The sequence below is a fragment of the Callorhinus ursinus genome, unplaced genomic scaffold (genome assembly GCF_003265705.2).
Source record: "Callorhinus ursinus isolate GAN/ISIS: 27379988/994484 unplaced genomic scaffold, GSC_fseal_2.0 scaffold52, whole genome shotgun sequence".
Taxonomy (NCBI): Eukaryota; Metazoa; Chordata; class Mammalia; order Carnivora; family Otariidae; genus Callorhinus; species Callorhinus ursinus.
The window spans coordinates 3,734,359-3,755,602 of NW_027397114.1; the positions used below are offsets into that span (position 1 = coordinate 3,734,359).

Below are 21,244 nucleotides of genomic sequence, written 5' to 3' on the forward strand. Positions count from 1 at the left end.
AAGATCTAAACTGTATGAAAAGTTAAGAGCAGCCAGTTTATTTTTCCATTTCCCCACCTCCCTACCCCAATGTTGTAGTTACGTCGGATGAGTAGGCATATAGATCTAATGTAGACCATAATGATGATCATTAATAATGCCCTACTGAATACTGGAAATTTGCAAAGACAGTAGATTTCAGGTGCTTTCACCAACAACAAGAAAATGCTAACTCTGAGTAGATGAATAGGTTAATTTTACCTTAGGAGTCATTTAACAATGCATGTGTATATCAAATCCTCATGTTGCACACCTGACTTCTATATTGTGCACAATATAGAAATCAGCTCAGTGCTTAAAGACTCCCAAATTATTTATTTTGAGCTTGAGAGACTCTGACAAAATAAGATTTGGGCAAAATTATCAGTTCAAATTAAGTGTATATATATATGTATATATACAATTTTTATTAAAAAGGTAAATAAAAAATGTTCAGAGATTAGCTAGTTCAGCCTAGCATCTGTTTTTTTCATACAATAAACCTGGTGTCTATTCAGTAAGACATTTTGCTAATGCTGCCTACTTCGTGTTCTGAACAGATTCTTTTCTCTGTTTACTAAGATCTTCACCAGATGTGACACAATATAATATTAGTCATTTCTGGCCCTTAGCCCTGAAACCCATATGCTCTGACCATATATACAAAACATGTCTACATATGATATCATATGATGAAGGTGCATGATCTCATTTTTACCAAGTGAAAACACACACATATACCGTGTGATGCGTTGGAGTCAATGGAAACCTGTCAAACTAGCAGCATCTCACCTCCTGAAAATATTTTCTCCCACCTTCATATCACAAATATGCCTCACATCAAATTCAGTGGAGCAGAGATTTTTCCTAATTTGCATTTTCCTCTGAAATATTCAGGAAATATTTCTTCTTTTTTTATTTCAAGTTGAGAGAAGCGACTTTTTTTCTTTTAAGCCAAGTAGCTATTTTCACTGATTTCTCACTAGAAGCAACATGCATGGCTTGTGCTGGCATAGGAGGGATTATGCAGTATATATAGCTCTTTATAGTTACTATTTAGTGCCCGTGTGCTAGGTAGGTTTGAATATAGAAATCAGCTCAGTGCTTGAAGACTCCCAAATTATTTATTTTGAGCTTGAGAGATTCTGATAGAATAAGATTTGGGCAAAATTATCAGTTCAAATTAAGTGATGCATCACCCCTTCAGAGTCCAGTGCTTCCCCAAGCCCAAGTTTTTAGAGCCTGAGATACAGCTTCCAGAACCAATGAATTGCTGAGGAAGTGTTCTCAAGTGAGAACTGCAAAGGAGTGGGGGCAGCAGGGCAGGGAAGAAGTTCAGCAAAGATGGGAGTCCACCTGGAGTCCAACTGGAGCTGGATCCCACAGGGAGCTCTTGAGCATGAATGGCACCACTGTTCTTGCAGCCTTCTACTTACCCTCACGGGCCAGGGAGGCAGACTAAGTGGTGTATAACATTGCTGGTGTTCCCAGGCAAGGCGGCTCATGTGCAGTGATGCACTGGAGAAGCTCGCTTACACTGGCTTTCCAGAGCCCATCTGAACATCTCTTCCCACCTCTACATTCAGTGACATCAAGTTGGTAACTTGAAATCCCCATGGTAAGTGTGTTTATACCAGAGAAATCTGCCAATGCTACACAACAGGGCCCTTTTTCCTCAGAGAGCTGGTTGGTAAATATTGACCAGCGCACCTCGGTTCATATAGGCCAAGGGCAATTCCCAAGAGGAGGGTGAGTTGATTGCAGCCAACACTGAGAAGCTGAGAGACCTGCCCACTCTCCCAGAAAAGGGGATCTGAGTGGATCACCAACAGCATCTGTGATAACTAGTGTTAGAAGTTTTAGATTTGCTGCAGATATTCATATTGGAAATGACTCCAGTGACTGTGTTGGCCTCCTTAACTATCATTCCATTTGGGCTGCCCTGTACTCTATCCTCCCCAAGCCCAGTCTCCACTAACGGGGGAGGAGGTAGGAAGCATAGACACGAGTAGATGGAATTCTGACGTTCCTTACCTTCATTCTGGTTCCTCTGTTAATACATCATTTTTCCTTGGTTGCCTTCTACATTACTCCTAATCATGTCTTTGCAAAGTAAGGTTGGCATATGGAGACAGCTTTTACCCAGTGCCCTGGCAATCACAAAGCAACGTCACCAAGAACTTTTCCAGTTTAAGCTGCCACTGCCCCAGAACTAGGGATGTCCAGGGCTATTTCACAACCCCAGTTCCCCAAACCCACCCCCCCAGCTTCTTGTCAGTGATAGTATGTTTCCAGAAGAATAGCATGCTGTATAGCAACATTCTTCTTTCCAGAAGAATAGCAACACTGTAAACACATGCAATAAACTTATTTGCAGGAGCAAAGGGAGGAAATGGGGAGGAGCTTCTGGGCTTTTCCAAGTGATCTTTATTCAGCACATTGCCTTGTGATGATGATTTCACAGTTTCTGATTCTAAAAGGTATGCTTTTAAAAAAAATCTGAATAAGACTGAGGAAATAGCCCTGTGCTAGGCAGTTTTGAGTCCATGCTCTTCCATCAATTCGAAGTATTACTAGCATTTTTCTCAAGAGTGTAATATACAACAACTGCCAAGCTTTCCTTTTGCGATTACAAAAAGGACAGATACTGGAGTGAGCCATATTTCAGCACTGCAGGGATATAAAAAATGAACTGCTAAAAACGGCCCAGGAGGAATGAATAGCAATAAGACATCAATGTCATCTGTATACTGATTTGTGATGAATTTCCAAAAGGCTTAATGGTAAGATGTTATGATATATAGGGGCTTCCTGAAAGTTAATAACTGTAAGTTACCCACTTGGAAGAATGTAATGGAGGAAAGCAAGTGATCACAGATAATATATAAATAACTAACTTCACTAATATAGTCAAACTGTTCTGTGTGTTCTGGATTGGGACACTCCGTGATTAGAAATATAAAATTCAAAGGATTGTGAAGACAGAAGAAGGCCAAATGTTACACAAACACCCATAATCATATGTTTGGTAAAGCCTTTAATTTGCCTTTCAAAGACTGGCATCCATATAGTGAAGAGAAAAGTGTATACCTTGATCACCTTTCGGAGGTGAATTAACCTCGGCCAGAGTCCTTTGATACAAATTCAAGTGGGAGCAACAAAATCTTGCATCTCTGCAGCCTGTTTGTTTGGAGGAACATGTTGTTCTTGCTAATTACCATGTGGTCTGGCCTTTCCCTTGTGGGTTGTGTGCTTAAAGCACCAACAGCTATGAGACATAGGGTCTGGAATGAGGGTAACCCCTTTCAACATGCAGTCTGGGCTCATTTGGCCCACTTCTTTTCATGGCCGTGGCTGACAAATTCTGATTAGCAGCAAAGTGCATGGCACAAAGAAAACACTCAATAAATGTTTATTGAATGAAATGATAAATAGATAAGTGAAAAAAAAATGCCCCAGATCCTGGAATTACGAATAATGGGAAGAGAGAAAGGAACTAAATTTATTAAGTACCTACCACATCCATTTATACATATATTTTATCTCATTTAATTCCCCAATCTGAGATGGTCAGTTTTGCAGACCAGGAAGCGGAGATATACAGTTGTTACATAATTTACCTAGAGTTACAGGGGAGACAAGAAAAAGAGCTGAGTTTCAACCTCAGCTTATCTGCCTGAAACACTGTGTCCCTTTCCAGAATGTTGCACTAAAGCTGAAGACAGGGGAAAAATATCCTACAATATAGCATGGATTCAGGAAGGAGAGGGTCTGGGATCAGAAGAGCCCTGACCTTCAGCCAGTTTCCTGCTCTTTGCCATCATTTGAGAGAATGAGGGAAGGTGGTGCCCTGTGCTGGGTTCCTGCCATGTTCTGCCTGTTAATTGCATCTCTGCAGCCTGTTTGTTTTGGCTCTAGCATCATACATATTTTATCCTTAGAGGTGATGCTCTAGGTCTGCTTTGTTATCTGGCTGCCACTCTCCTCCCTGGCAAGGCGGCAGAGCACATACTGAATGTCATTTCTAAATGGGTAGTTAATTTTCCTACAGCCTTCATCAAAGAAGTGCCACCTAAAATGCCCCAGATAGTTATTGTCATCACCGTACCAGATCTGGTAGCTCTAGAGTCAGGAGAAAGACATACAGTTTTAATTTCAAGGACACAGACATGAGTGTTTTCTCTCTGTTTACAAGGTGGCAGTGTTTTCTCTGTGTCTTCCGTCTGCTCTGCTCTGTTTCCCTTGCTTTGCACTGAGGACACGCCGTGGTGCTTCTGCATGTAGGGTATTCCCCCAAAGAATAAGAATTGCACGGCGGAAATCCCGGTAGGCACATTTCCATGTTCCGCCAGGCTCATGGCAGATCAAGAGAAACTTTTAAAGTCACGAGCCTCAGAGGACTGGCCAGTATAAATGGCCTGTCCCTGTTTCTTCTGGGCACTCATCCTTTAAGTCATTTCATATGATGTGCATAATGTAACAGGGGCAAAGCTGGTACACCCCTGCCATTCATTTCTCAGCCTGCCCTTAGTTCTCTGTGGATCATAATGATGATAATGGTTGGAAATTTTGGGTTTGTTCTTCTCCACATCCAGTGTTAAGACTGAAAGGAATTCAGAGGTGACCCTCAGTTCTCCAGGCATCTCGGGAATAGGACAGTCAAAGCAAAGACTTAAGATGACAATGGTTTCTGGCTCATGTCCCTGTTCTAGACCATTGCTGGGAGCTTACCTCAGCCTCCCAGGTTCATCCCTTCTGCGTGGTCCCGGGTGATTGGGGTGACTTGTGCTTCCTGGGAGTATGCCTGTGCAGGTGGGGTCACTCCTCCCCATGCGACCCACCTCCCCGGTACTCTGCGTGCGTGGCTCTTGCAGGCACTGCTGAAACATGAACGATCATTCCCATCCTGACAGTGGTATTTCTCCAAAGCATATGAAGACCTTTATCCCAAGCCCAACTGGTCTGACCTTGAACTTTCTTTTGAGTCCCTAGAAGATAACATGGCTTTTCCAATTCCAATAGGAGCCTCTGAGTTTATACCAAGACCCTAGGGACTTGTCTGGAAGTGCTCTGAGTGACCATGCCTGGTGGGAATCATACATGAAGCTCTCAGTCACCAACAGAAGGATACCTCATCTCAAACATGTGTCTTTGTACTCTCTTCTACCTCTAAGTAATTCACCCAGCCTCCTGTCCCCCAACTACCAACAACTGGTTTCTTTCTCCTTGTTTTTCTTGAGACTGTCATTGTCTACTCCAAAATCCTCTTTGCCAGTTTCCTGAGAAAGCCCTAAAACCTTTATGTAAATTGTCTCTCAGAGGCTAGAATCAATACCCTTTCGATGCCAGAAGAATATGCAAATTAAGCGAGGCTAGTACTTAACTCCCAGTGCTCAGGACATTCCTCCCCCATCTTGCCAATTGAGAGGAAGCCTTTATGAATGGATGCCCTTTACTCTGCCCCTTAGCTTCCACCTGCCCCCTGCTATGAAGAGTGAGCAAAGCCACAGGGTTGAGCTTTCCTTCCTGGAACTGAAGGATATTCATTCCTAGTACAGACTGGTGAGCTACCAGAGCCCTGTGAATTGTTTTGAATGCTATTAATGTGCATGCAGCATTATTAGAAAGTACTTTGAGTTTTAGATAGATATTTTATTCTTTTGTTACCAAGGCTTTTCAAAAGATAAAATATACATTATACTGCATGGAATATATGAAAGTTCAATAAAATATGATAATGTTGCTCCACATACTGTTCTCTTGGGTATGATAACAGGAAAATATTTTCCCCTGACAACCCTCTTATAATGGATGAAAATATTCCCTCTCATTGCACCTACAGTGCAAGGTTTGAGGCATATTATTGGAGTCAGGTAATCTGCCTCTGAAATACTGGTATTTGAAAGGCAAATTTAAGGCTTAGGACGTTTCACTTTATGATCATTGACACTGATGTTAGTAAACTCTTTCTTTAGCTATGAAGAAGAGAAATGGCAGGCAAGTTTTTTTTTTTTTTCCAGTTGCCATTTGCTTTTTCCTGACTGCACCATATGGAGCACAGTAAATAAACTATGAGGGTAGCAGGATGCAGAGAAAAAAGGAATGCACTTAGACTCTAACAGCCCTTAAGCAAGTTACTTTATCCCCTTGAGCCTCTTTCCTGATCTATCCAGTGGAGTTAATATTAAAGAATTCTGATGAGAATCACAGATTATTGGAATGCTCCCATCATTGTGCCTAGCGCATACTGTTTCCACAATTTAATTTTAATTTAACAGAGAAATAGCTGACCCTGGAAATTATGTCACCATAGTAATGATGCCCATGTAATAATACGTACTCATGTAATAATATGCTTGTGATTTGAAGTCAATTTTATTTATGCCATCAATATCAGTGTATTTTTTTGTCCATAAAAAGAGGTAAAAGGTGGTACATAAAACATGATAAAATATATAGTAGATGATAAGCTTTGAACAGAATATCTTTTTCCTTCTGCCCTAGATTGTCCAGCTGGTGCCCTGTAGATTAGGTTGACAAAAGACAGATTAACAAGAGAGAAACAAACAGAAGTTTATTAACATGTGTGTGGTGCCTATTAAGGCATGGGAGTAATACAGGGATAGAGATGAGTAACTCAAAGGGATGGCTCGAATTGGGGATCTATATAACTAACTTAGTAGGGGAAAGGGAGGGGAAGAGAGGGCACTTATTGGAAAACAAATGGCTTTTTGGAAAGATAAATGGGCTCTTAGGAGACGGGATAGGAGATAGGATAGTTTGTGACGTCTGTCTGAGTGTGGTGTTGTTCCAGAAGATAAATTACTTCAGGGGAGGGCTTTATGACAGTTGAGTTCTTTGGGGAGGCTCTGCTTTTAGGAAGATAAGGGACATCAGGAACCCAGATGAGTTCCGCTCAAAATAATTCTTAAGCCAAGCTGGCTTATTTTGGGGCTGCATGTCCTGGTCCCCATCAGTGAGAGCTAGACTTCTTCGTCTTCATGGAGTACAGTCTTCATGTGTTTTATAATCTGGCATATATTTAACCATGTCTAATGATCTATCTTGCTTATTCCTGAAGCCACGTAGGATTTGGCTCATAGTTAGGTGCCCAATAAATATGCACTGAAATTGTTGGTAACCTCTTGATAAATGTTTATTGTATTTAATCTGGGCTCGGATGACCAAAGTAGGTTAAAAAAGATATGCAGAAATGTGGATGTTATCATTATTCCCATGGTGACCCCCAGGAAAGGACAGGTAGGTAATTCAGATCTTTACTGGTTGAACAAAGTAATCTCCATCATATCAAATGATTAATGCTTAGCAATAGATCAGCCAGACTTGTACCTGGGTTTCTAGACTCCTCCTAGTAGCTCTTTACTATTTTGTCCCACTCCTTCCAGCTTCTTCTGGATTGTCCTTTTGTGTCACTCCAGCCAACAGTCTCAACTCACTCTCCCATCTGTCCATGATGGGCCAAATAGACACAGTATTGTGTTCCAGTACACAAGGGTCCACCTAACCTGTCAACTAATGGGTCTCTCAATGCCAGGCAGAATGAACCACCTCCTCTACGATGCACTTGCTGGGTATGTGACTGTCCCAGGATCGGTTCATTTGCCAGCAAGCAAAAGGCAGGTCTGCTGTCAACTCTATAAGCCCTATATTGGAGTAAACATCAGAGAAGTAAACAGTTATAATTCATCCATTAAATTTGGTTATGCAAATAATACCCTTGATCATTCTCTGACTTAACCCTCACAACAACTTTGTGGCATAGTCAAGGCAAGGTATTAGCAAGCTATTGCCACAATAATGCTATTTAATAGCATTACTTAACAAATAACTACAAAATCTCATAAGCATGTATTTCTTACTCATGGGTCTTCAGGTCTGCCGGAGCCGGGTCTTATTCAAGTCAAGGTCAGCTAGGCTTTGTGGCCCAGACTGAAGGGGCAGCTACTACCTAGAGCATGACCTTTTAGCTGAGATCAGAAGTTCTCAGGGGGAAGTGAAAGCACACAAGACCACATAAGCCATAGGGGCAAAATTGGACCCTTGTTGCTTCTACCCACATTACACAGGCCAAGTTGCATAGCCATCTGTGGTTTCTACTACAGTCTCTCCACTCCCCAGATTGGCCTGTATTTGAGAAAATTTCACATGAAAAAATCCATGGTGAACAAAAGTGATAAATTGAAAGGTGATAACTTATAGACCAAAATGTGTCCCCTCCCCCCTAGCAACAAACACCTTTAAGATTCATTTCGCCTTACAAAACTCCAATTTATGAACAATCTAGGGGAAGGATCTACCCTTTAAATTGCCACTGGCATTTTGTAAAGGACATTGTGTCATTGGGTCTTCCTGAAGGAAGCCCTCAGTGAGAAATTTCTGTTAACACTAAGCGTTAGGAAAAGCCTTGCTCCCTCCGCACAATTGATGTGCTTTTTCCCTCCATGAGAACTGTGTTGTTCATTTCCTTTTAAGTATAAAGAACTTCAGAGCCAAATCTTTACCTGTAATAAAATTAGTGGGCCTTGATAGCCTGTTGAATTATTCTCTGGGCCCTGCCATTCTATTCTGTTTTTAACCTGCCTTGATAGTTTTGTTATATATAAATTTTCCCCCGTAAGCCATAGGAAATCTTTTGTGGCATGATGCAAGATAGAAAGAACAAAACAAATAATTAAATAAATCAGAGGTACCTAATTAAGAAGAGGGAAACCAGCTGGTCTGTTTCTCTGCTTTCTACTTTTATTAATTACCATGGGTAGAAAGATATTTTGTTTATAATCAAAATTAAACTAAATCTTTGGAGATTACGTTTTCTAAAAGAGCTTAAGGGTAGGATCAGAGGGGATTCTGTGCATCATCCTTAAGGCTCCCCTCTGACACCATGCCCCTCCCTAAGCCTCTCTTCTCCCCACCCCCCAGCCCAAACCCACAAAAGGAGCTTCCCGTTCTGCTGTTCATTCCTGTCTCCCTACTTCTGGCTGGGAGGTCTGGTTCAAATAGCTCAGTCCCCAGGATTTGAAAATAAAGGACAACAGATAGAAGCAGGAGCAGATGAGTTAAGCAACACAGGGCAGGGTCACATTTTATGACATATCTACAATTCCAAACATTGAAGCAGAAAATATTCTCAGTTACAGACAAAGTGGAAGAAGTTGCAGTAATTTAGAAACACCCTGTGTCCTGAAAAGAGAGGAGGGGGCCATGAGCTTGCAGGCTGTTGAGGAGAGGGGTCTTTCTCAACATTCTCATTACCTTCTGAGGTTAACATCAGTGAGATGAGCAGATCGCACAAGAGTGGATTCTACAAATCTCAGAGGTGCTAAATACTCTCCTGAGAGAAGAGGATGCTCTTCCTGGGAAACCAAATTATAAAAAGCTGAGCCCCAAACTGACAATTAAAGAAGCAGCTATGAAGAGAACATCTGCAGAAGATTCCCCGAGATGGGCTCTTTGTCCTTTCAATGATGATTGGAGATTGGCAGGTGCAGTCTCATCCTGACACTGTCCTTTTGCTCTTCTAAAGGGGGTTGCTTTTCATGTCTAATATTGTCTGTGTTTCTCCACTGTCTTCCTATGTCTCAAAATAACTCAGTAGAAAGAGCAGAGGACACCATGTTTCCCTCTTTCAAACTGATAGTGTTTACCTCGGAATTCCACCTGCCTCGTGTGGCTTTCATTTCCCGAAATCATAATAGGTCGCTCCGTGCTCAGTGTGTAGATAAATGGTGAATAATTCTGCAGGCCTGACCTCTAGTTCCAGAGAAATCTGAGCTCCCCTTCACTATAATTTTGCAGAAACAGAGATGGCATCCAGTCTTATTCAGTATTGCTTTAACTGGGAAAATGATTTTTTTTTTCTCTTTAACAAAGACCAAGAAAGAGTTTCTCAGTACCCTTTCCACCTTCTGTCTCACCTGTGACAAGGAAATGGCGGCCCATTTATTCCGACTGTGGGTAAGATAGCATGGCGGCTTCAAAACATCCTGCGTGCTCGTGCATGCATTCACCTGAGTTACGGTCTTCCCTGAAGTAGAAGGGCAGCTGTATCTCTGGCTTTTGCAGAGAACCAGATGAAGTCAAGTCAAGAAATTACTTACAGGAGCCAAGGACATTTCATTCAGTGAAAGTAGCCCTATTTCACTAATGTCCTTGCATTAGTAACTGATTTGCATAATCAGAGTTTGGTTCTCTCTGCATTTGGACAGATGTCACGGCACATAGCTTTCCTAGTGATTTGGTAAAGTAAGTACTAAACATATCACTGGAATATGAGCTGCAGGGCTGTGAATTTTAATCCAGTGGATGTGACAGGAGTCATTGGGAAGATACAGCATCATTCCTTAACTGAATTGGCTTTTTATTTCGTAACTAAATTTGTATTTCCCCGGTAGTCTGGGTTGAAGGTGGCCAATATCCTCAGCTATTTCTATTGGCTGCCTCCCATTTTATTCTGGTGTACAGCTAGCTAATACCAAAAGCATCTAAAGTGGAAGGCGAGAGTAGGAAGATACGGAGTTGAATGCTCTCAGAGGAAAACTCAGCTCCTTAACAAAATTTAATCTAGCAGGCAGGAGCTGTCAACATGATAAATATTCTAGTCTTTAATATCGGTTTACATACCAGGACAGAAGAAACAGAGAAATTATTCACACACTCAAAATTTGTTAAGATGATGTTGTTTGACTTCAAGTGACAGAGGCCCAAGGAAATTCAAAGTTAAGATGGAAACCTCTCGGGCTGAGTGGGATTCTGGACCCTCCAGGGGCCTCCTGATGCGTCAGTGCCACCAAAGCAATTACACAGCCACGCATGAGCTTCCCCCAGTTTACCATTTGTGAGAACGAATTCTTCCAATTAATCTCTGTGCTTTAGCTAACCGCAAGACTCATCTGGTACCAGGTGCATGCAGAAGCAAAGCAGAGTTTCAAATTGAACTGGATCTCAAAGTTATAAGTTGGAAGTGGTAGTGTTTGAGGAGCAGAGAGTACTGGCTTGGGATCTTGCAGGACTAGATCTGATGCCAGCTGTGTGATTTGATTCATTCATTTACCAGCTATTCCTTGAACATCTGCCATGTACCAAGTACTGTTCTAAACTCTGGCATCTGACTGAAAAACAGACAGATAAGGTCCCAGCACTGGTGGAACTCACATGTTAATGAAAGTATTACAGGTCAGGTTTCCCAGGAAAAGACTCAGAGATGAGCACTGGTGTGTAGGAAGTTGACTGAAGATGGCTGTCCAGCTCGACTCCTGTGGGGGAAAGAAAGGAAGGAAGACTGAGCAGAAGAAGCTGGGTTGCAATGTGGGTGACCCCGTGACGAGCTCTGAAGCTAGGATGGCCCTGCAGAATGATCCCGCATTGGAATGTGGGGGCCCTCATCTTCAGACTGGTGCACAGGGCCTGACTGAGGGCTATCCGGAAAGGGGGCGTGATCTTGGGCAGGAGGCTGTTACCCTCTAAAAGCAATTCTGGGAGAGAGCTAGCAACTGGGTACTCCCAGCTGTAGCACTCAGAGCAGTTGGGGGGATAAGTCCTGCAGCCTTGAATGGGGATCTGGCCAGCAACAGATATTAAATGAACAGAGAGAGAGAGAGAGAGAGAGAGAGAGAGAGAGAGAGTGTGTGTGTGTGTGTGTGTGTGTGTGTGTGTGTGTAGATATAGATTTATAATATACATACTAGAGAGAGAGCGAAATTAGAGATTTAGGAATGAGGATCAAAATAGGTGTTGTAGTTTTTTATTTCAGACAGGTTATATATTAGGACATAATCATATGCTAATGGGAGTAATCCAATTCACTGGTAATGCTGGGGAGCATGACAAGCTCCCTGTGGGCGTCACGTCCTCCTTTAGGCAACAGAAGGTGGGATCCAGTGCAGAGGAGGTGCTGACTATAGGTGGATGGAAGGACAGCTCACTCCCGTAACTGGAGGGGTGAAGAGAATCTGGGTGCAGATGGGGCTGGGGAAGTAGGTTTGGTTTATGGGAAGATGAAGTAGCTCTGTGTCTGACTATTTTGTGTTATTCTTCAAATAATCAAGGTCACCAACTGAGAGCAAAGAATGGGAATGGGAAATTTGAGGAGGGTGGGGAGGAGGTATAAAATAGATATCCCTGAATATGGATCATAAATTGACCAAAGCATTGCTAGGGAGTACTGAGGGCATACTTGAGAGTTATGGTTGAAATGAAAATACAGTTGTATGCTTTTATCCAAACTCATTCTGTAGTTGGGGACAGGGACAAGGTAGGTGGAGAGTTAGTTCCAGCCAGCTATCGGGTGTGGCAGGTGACCGTGATAAAGGAGTTGAGTTATAGGGAAGGGGCTGGTCATGGTGATGGACCGTGGATTCTAAGCAAGGAAGAAGGGAAGCAAGGGAGTGATAGAAATGCTATTTACTAGTCATGTGAGCCTTCTATTTCCTTTACCAGAAGGGAAAAAGAGGTCCACCCAACTTCACCAATGGTCATGAATGGTCTGTGCCCCATGCATGGTCTGTGTCCCATGCTTTTAGATCTGTTCTCAATTAATTCTTACAAGTTGGTGAGGTCAGGAGGAATTATTCCCACCTGAGATGCATTGTGAACTGTTTGCCCAACCACTTCTAACTCCATGCCTAAGCCTCATATTCCAATTCTGTGGCTCTCTCCATGCCACGGGGGAGAGCCAACTGCAATTTCTGGGACACTGATGAATAATCCTTTGGATTTCCAATCTTGGGGAAAATCATCAACCACTTCCTTGCCTTAATGAAGAAAATATAGAAAATGTACTTGCATCTTTCTCTGACTGTTGAGATTCCCGTGTGCCTCATAATTATCTATCATGCTGAACCTCGAAGCAAACAAAGCAGCCTCCTTAGAAGGTTGGCAACATGTAAATATGACTTTTTGATGTTTTTTTACATCTCTGTGACGATATTATAATGAGTAAACCGAGGTTCAGAGGGATTCAGTAATTCATCCAATAGTATTCAGCTAAAACGTGGCAGAGCCAATATCTGAAATCAGATGTGAATAGGCAGAGAACCCTAAAATCCACATGGTCTGTACTACATTCGCTGCTTCCTATGGTCATGAGCAGTGGAAGGAGCCCAGGATAGAGACCTCGTTGCCAAGCCTGTAAATAGTAGAGGCCAAGAGAGGTTGGAGATGGAGTAGAGGTGGGATTGACTCTCTCAGGCACACAATTAGTAAGTAGGGACACCAGGAGAGAACTCACTCCATCTACGTGTTAGAGAATTGCGAAAGCGTATTTTTATTGCGAGATTTTTGAGGCCATTTGTCACTTTGACCGTTTATCTCATTTTTTTTTCTGTCCCCTGGTTAAAAATCTCTACAAAATGTGAAAGGAGCTCTGGGCCTGCTTTGTGAAAAGGGGATGGATGAGCCTGAGACTCTTCTCATGCTGCTGTGAGCAACTGACTGTGTTCGGCCAGGAAGCCATGAGGGTGGGAGCTAGGCCACGGGGAGCAGGACCAGAAGAGAAGAAAGATGGTGGAGACAGGATTTGGACAGATGAGCCAGTTTAGGAACAAGAAAGATCTCCTCTGATGTTCCTAGGAACAGTCAGCCTCCTTCCTCCAAATGGTAAAAGGAGAGCAGAAGAAACCACTGGCCTGGTCCACATGACCTTCGAAGCTTGTAATGAAAGTCTTCTTATGACTATTGTTTACATGCATTGAAGGTGACATGGACTTCCCCAGTGTAATGAAATTCTTGCGTTGCAAAAGCCCTCTCAGTTCCAGGCAAACCAGGAGGGCTGGTCACCCTAGGATGCAGGCCCGAAACACAGGAACTATACTTCATTCAAATATACTAGTCCCTGATGCCCTATAAGTACACACAGGCGCGCCAGTATTTCCCATTTTTGTGTAGAAGGTATGCCAGCCTGCATCCGAGGAACCAAGAAGTTTCCTCCTGCTTGAGCTTATCTAAGAAAGTATGAAAGCCTTGGGAATATAAGATAGCTTATTGCATTATTCTCTCTCCTTTGTAGCCTAAGAATTCCCTTCTTGCCAGAACATTTTAAGCTCTTTTCTCTTGCTTTTGAAAACATCGTTCCCAACACAATATAGATGGGGTACAAGTGTTGGCTAATTAAGTTTTGACACAGCACCGTATTTGATGAGGGACTATAGCATGCTTCATGTAGGAGGGGGAAAAAATTAGAAAGAGTATAATCAGGTTTCCACTCCTTCTAGCATAGGCGTCCCGATGCCATCTGTTACCCTCAGCGGAGGATCCTTCAGGTTAGGAGCTAATGCTTTACTATGAATAATGTGATATGATTGCAAGAGGGGAAAAAAATAAAACTGTGTGCGCCTGGCTTGTTCGGGAAAAGAGGAACATTCCAACTTCACACCCCATCCATAAACTGAGGGCAAGAGGATAAGCATTTACTCTGTGCAGTGGTGGAGAGGAGAAAACAGAGAAACAGTGAGTCTATCAAATTATTACCATAAATGTATAAGCATTATTGAGTAGGCTTCTTCCAGTCAGCCCCTGGAAACTATCCCGTGAATGTCCAAGCCTTCAAGGGACTACCAGATGTCTCACTTTCTAGCAGAGGGTTGCAAAGAAACTCTCCCTTGAGTCAAAAGCATATATCATATGTAGAACATATGCTTTTTACAGCACTGGTTAACTATCCTTTGGCACATTTACCTCATTTCTGATTTAATTTAGGTCTGTATAATCAATATAATTCTGTTTTCCCCATTAGATGGTAATCCTTCTGGGTAAAGATCACATGTTCTTTGCTGTGGATCCCAGAACCCAACTCAAAACGTGGCAGCAAGAGGCATTGAATGAGTGAATGAATGAGGAGCAGCACACCCCTCTTTTGAGAGCTTGTTATACCTTGTTATGTCTCTTTTACATTACTCATCCCACTGAATTATACTACTAAGTTTCATTCCCCATGGTAGGCTACCGGAAGGCAGCCATCGCTGAATCCCCAGGACTTCCGTAGTGCTTGGCATGCAATAAATATTGCATGACTGGCTGAATCAGATTATGATACCACTGGTATGCCTTTAATTTTCTGAGGTTTGCACTATAATGAGTTTACAGCAGACATTACATAGAACCTTCATCCATCCACATTTTACATGGCCGATGGCCTGGTAAGCTTGTTTTTGCTGCCAGGGGTAATCAGGACTCTTATGTAGATAGCCCTGTCCTTAAAGAGGGCATGGAATTAAGAGCTGAGATTAGGTTCTCGTCTCAGATGTTTACTAGCTCATTGTGGGGCCAGGTAGCTGTTCTCATTGTCCCTGACTTTCTGTAATGAGGATGTTAACAGTGCCTGGTGTTGCTGACTCCTAGGGGTCTTGTGAGGGACAAGGGGGAAGAGAGGAAAATGAAGTTGCTGAGAAGAGTATCACTCACCAGACCCACCTGAGGTGTCTTATCTCCTATAATTTTTGGTTCACCAGCAGCAACTTTCCAGATCTGAGAGGTCCACAACTATGTTCCTTTTTGGGAGAATTTTGAAGTAGTGCCTCTAAGAAAGAATGGTAGGCAGTGGTTTTTCAACCTGCTGAAGAACATAAATCTAACTTAGGCTCTCTGGAGACCCCCCAAAGACCTTTTGAGAACAAATATTTTTCTAGTTAGTCATCTTCAGAAGAGAAATGACACAGCATTTGTTTATTTTAAATAAGGTTTTATGTATTTTCCCAGTGGAAAAGTAACAAGGGTTTGTAAGAGAAAAGAAATTCAGGAAAAGAAGGAAGAAAAGGTACACATAGTCCCACCTTTGACAGTTGACCACTAGTAATATTATACTGTATTTCTTTGCAGTTTTTTCTAGTAACTAGTTTTTCTCTTGCAAAAGAAAGAATTTTATGTCCTATTTTCTTTAGTTCTCTGCTTTATCATGAACTCTTGGCAACATCATCTTATACTGACTGTGTTCCTGAGCTTTATAAGGTTGTTGCAAAGGTGAAATGAGGGGGTGAATCTAGTCCTGGTGATTCCTAATAAGGGCTTGATAAATGCGTGCTGCTGTGGTTATCAATGACGACATCATCATCATCATTACTAACATTGCCATAGCTTACTCAGTGTTCTCGGATGTTGGCGGTGTAGAGTATTTCCAAATTTGGATATTAAGAGTAAATTCTAGACTCCTGGCTACTTTGTGTGTGTGTGTGTGTGTGTGTGTGTGTGAGAGAGAGAGAGAGAGAGAGAGAGAGAGAGAGAGAAAGAGAGCACACATGTGAGCGTGAGCGCACACATGTGTGCATGTAGGGGGAGGGGCACAAGGAGAGGGAGAGAGAAAAATCTCAAGCAGATTCCCTGCTGAGCAAGGGGCTTGAGCCCATGACCCTGAGATCATGTCTGAGCCGAAATCAAGAGTCAGATGTTAAACAGCTGAGCCACCCAGGCGCCCTCTCCTAACTCCTTTTTTAATAAGCTTCTCTAAAATGCTGAGGAGTTGGGTGCCTGGGTGGCTCAGATGGTTAAGCGTCTGCCTTTGGCTCAGGTCATGATCCCAGGATCCTGGGATTGAGTCCCACATCAGGCTCCCTACTCCTTGGGAGCCTGCTTCTCCCTCTGCCTCTCTCTCTCTCTCTCTCTCTCTCATGAATAAATAAATAAATAAATAAATAATAAAATGCTGAGGAGTTGTCATGATTATTTAAAAGCTACCCAAAAGCAAGAAACATAAATTTAAAAAAAAAAAAACATAATGGTACTAATAGTTCTTTTTTCCTTTTAGCCTTGCTGCACTAGATTCACAAGAGTGCAGGGGTGTTATAGCTGGGATATCAGAAAGCCCGGGAGAACGTACAAGTTCTTGGTGTTTTGTATTCACAAGAGTGCCTGCCGGCATTCTAGCTTGGAGCATTTATTCTGTCAGTAGACCTTCGCCTTCGTGTCGTCATGGCTCGGAAGCAACACTGACCAGGAGCTGACTCGGGGCTGGGCCCTCATCATACACCCAGAACTATGTCTGGACAGTTCCTCCTTCGTGGGGGCCTGCAAGACAGGTGGACCCACAAGAGCAGGTGTTAGGGGCCAAGCTAAAGTAGAAGGGGTATTCATAGAAGTAGTTTACCAGTCGCTAAGCGCATGGGCTCTGGGTACACACGGGATCCCTTGTCCTGCTTCTTCCCCTTCCAATTCCTACTCTCTGTCTTTATAAGACAGAGACATCACTTACGACCAAGAAAAGGAACTGAGATGGGAGCCAGAAAGTGGTACCAAGTATGAAATCTTAAGGGTAGGGTAGGGCTAATAATAAGAACACGAGGAAAGGCATCTGTCATACGAATGCGGGAGAAAGAGTAGCTCGCTTTGTGGAGAGAAATTTAACACCGAGTTTATGAAAAATGTGAGAACTTCATGGCAAAGGCTTATTCTTATCTGGCTTTTATTGGGACCCTGACAAAGGGTGGATCCATTGGCCAAACAATCCACTCTTCACTGGTATTATCCATTTGTGACTTAAAGAGATAGAGAAAAAGTTGATGGGGGAAGAAGTAGGGATAGAGATAGATGATGGATGGATGGATGGATGGATGGATGGATAGGTAGGTAGGTAGACAGAGATACAGCTATGACTCAATCGGCAAAACACAAACTATTTAACTTAAATATAGCTTAAAGGCAGTGATACTTTTTATGATGCATATAGGCTAGAGCTAATTTTGTTTTAGATTTAGTAGTATGGTATAAAAAATAATTCCGTTGTTCTTTAATGTATGACCCAGTCAGGTATAGTATATACAGCGTATATATGGTACGGTATAAGATATAAGTGAGCCATCTAGGGGAGACATCTGGTATGAGGAACTTTGTTAAAGATTGGCTAAAAAAGAGAAAAGTACATACACCACCCCATGAGCCAGAAATACTAAGGAAAAACCATCAATAGTCTCTTTCTTTCTTTTTTTTTTTTTTTTCTGGTTGAGGAGCAGAAACTATGGGTTGAGTTTTTCTCTGTAAATCAGAGCGACCCATAGAGCCCGTGTCTCTCTCAACCATAAAGTAAGCCAATTTGAAAAGAATAGTTTTTGCCTCTGAATTTTAGCTAAAATTACTCAGGAAAAAAAAATTACATACAAAAATCACTTAGCATTCCATTAAACAGAGACTTTTTTTAAATGTTTATTAAGCAGGTTCAAAATCAATTAAGATTCAAATAAATGGGTCAAGTCCCCATCACAAATCAGAAGAAAGAAAATCACTTTTTGGTAAGAATCCAATCAGGCTTGATTTCATAAGACTGACTTGCTTATGATTTGCCTACATGAATGTCAATGTTACCTCTTGTGTATTTCTAGAATCCTTTCATTTTTCTATATACTCCCAGCTTTATCCTAATCCAGACCATTGTCCCTTTTGAAGACAATTTAATAATCTTCTAATTGGTATTACCACCTCCCCACACACATTTACTTTCCACTTCATCCTCTGTTCTCTCAATCCAGAGATTTTAAAATTATAGTTTCCTTACCCCCAACACTAGCACTGTTTCCCACCTTTCAAAAAATTTCCTGTAGTGTTTAAGCCAAAAACAAAATTCCTTACCATAGCCATATTGTAATCTCTCATTGAAACTTTCACCATTCTTTTGAAGCAATGATGACGGTTTAATTTTACCTTCCCTTACGTAATTATTTAAATGGCATCTGCCTTCCCTACTAGACTATAAGCTCCACTGGGGCAGGGACCACAGAATTTTACACAACACACTACTTAGCAAATAGCAGCTAACACAAAGGAAATGTACTCAATGTTACCTAAATCCTCAAGTTGAGTCTTTAGGGGTGCTTTTCACCCTCACGTGGCCTTGGTTCTAGGCAAGGCTGTCAAAGTGAACATTTATAATCAGAGACCTGAGTATTTTTGCCTCTTGATTTTTCATCTATTACAGAAATGCATGGTCATGAATTTGGTGTTTTCTGAGACTTTTTCAGCTAGAATGAAGAGTGGAGAGAGAATGTACTCTATGCTCCGACAGACCTTGGTGTCAGTCTCAGCTATGCCACTGAATAGTTCTGTGGTCTTGGGGAAACTTCTCAAATTCTATAAGCCTCAGTTTTGTCATCTCAACCTTATAGAACGGCTGCGAGGATTAAATAAAGTAATGCTAATGAAGCACTTAGTAGCAACATGCCTGGAAAATAGGAAACACTCATTAAAGGGTAGCTATGATTTTTGCTATTAGTATTGCCATAATGACGATCAGATTACTATGGCTATTATTATTATTATTATATTTTTTGTCAATAATTCTGTGATCTGATTTCCTGATTGCTCCAAAAGATTTTATGCCTACTCAAAGTATAAGCTTTTACTAGAAAGCAGCCATGAATCTCTTTTACATTCCTTTACAATGTCTGCTACCTGGGGATAACTTAATAAGTGGTTTGGTTTCATTTTGTTTTGTTTTGTTTTGTTTTGTTTTTTACATAATAAAGATGACAAATCTATAACCATTCTGTGGGATCCAAGGATACAGGAAATGTCTAGGCAAGGGGCTTGGGATTCCAACCCTTGGAATGTTCTTACCTAGTTTTGGAAATATTCGTCACATCAGTGTCATACCCTTCTGTGGTGTGAGCAAACAGAGCTGTATTCTTAGTGACTGGAAAGTGACAGAGGTAGGAAGACAGTATTTCCTGATTCAGGTGATAATTGCTCACGGTTTACTCAACATTATTATTGAATTTGTGTTAAAAAGGTAATTTCGTGCTTCATGAAGTGGCAAATTTGATTCATATGCTAGGAAGGCAAAGAAACAAATGTGACATTGATGGTAATAATTACACCCCACCCTAAAACAAGGCAAAGTAAACATTTCACATCACTTTGGCATGAAGCATGCTTTTCCTTACCTTAATAGACTGAGGACAGAACATCCTAAGATAACAGAAGTCCCTTTGTTGGAATTTATTGGCCTGATTTTTTTTCTAAGTAATAAATTATTTCATTTTGTTTGTTCTGCTCAGGAACAAATTATATGTAGGTATGAATAAGTTCTGCATCTCCAAGTTGTCATCATATTCTTTATCCAGCTTGGTTCTGGCTTTGATTTAAAAAGAGTTCTAATTCTTCTCTTTTTTTCAGATTTTTTAAAAATTTATTTGAGGGGTGCCTGGGTGGCTCAGTCATTAAGCGTCTGCCTTCGGCTCAGGTCATGATCCCAGGGTCCTGGGATCGAGCCCCGCATCGGGCTCCCTGCTCCGCGGGAAGCCTGCTTCTCCCTCTCCCACTCCCCCTGCTTGTGTTCCCTCTCTCGCTGTGTCTCTCTCTGTCAAATAAATAAATAAAATCTTTAAAAAAAAATTTATTTGAGAGAGGGTCAGAAAGAGCACAAGCAGGGGGAGGGGCAGAGGGAGAGAGACAAGCAGACTCCCCGCTTAGCATGGAGCCCAACACGGGCTCAATCCCAGGACCCTGAGATCATGACCTGAGCCAAAGTCAGATACTTAACCAACTGAGCCACCCAGGCACCCCAAGAGTTCTAATTCTTGAGGGGGCAGTTTGTGGGAGCGTAAGCTTGTTTCATCTCAGATGTCCCATTGCTTTATTCTTCACTTTGTGCAAGTGAGTAGCATTTTTTTTTCAGTGCTGCTGCTGCTATGGATGTTTCTGTCTGAAGAACTTAACTGGGATTCACTAATATTTTCTCAAGGAAGAACTTCGGACTTCCTTTGCTCCTCACTGGGATTAATCTTATGAATGACTATGTGGTCAGTTTAAGAAGCAGCCTTACAAATTAATCATGCTATTTCTTATGGGTAGGGTTTTCCCTTTCATTTGTATCAATGATTTATATGAAGCCCCAGGAGAAATATCTTTTAGACCAAAGTGCCTGGGGAAATGGTACCTCTCAAGAATATGGCAACTGTTTTGCATAATTATTATGGTTTCTGTAATCATATACCGGTTATGTTTTTCTTCTTGCTTTGACTCTTAGGAGGCTCAGTGGTGGATTTATGGCCCACCTAGCCCTAACAAATGCCCTGGATTTATGTAAACTCACCTACCCTCAGTGTCCTTTTACTACTATAACCTTATCTTACTTCCTACCTTGATTAATTTATCTATTGTTAGTTTTGGAATTTTGAAAGTAATGTTACATGTTTAGGCAAAAATATATATATATACAGTTGTATAAAATTAAGTCCTAAGTGTCCTGCTCTAGGGAAAGTCATTGTTGACAATTCAGCAGTGTGTATTC

At 41.7% G+C, this 21,244-nt stretch overlaps 1 protein-coding gene across 3 annotated transcripts in view; it reads left to right on the plus strand.

The window, feature by feature from the left end:
* CA10 (carbonic anhydrase 10) overlaps positions 1-21,244 on the plus strand; it is a 524,645-nt gene that overhangs the window by 242,485 nt on the left and 260,916 nt on the right. The window lies entirely within an intron of this gene.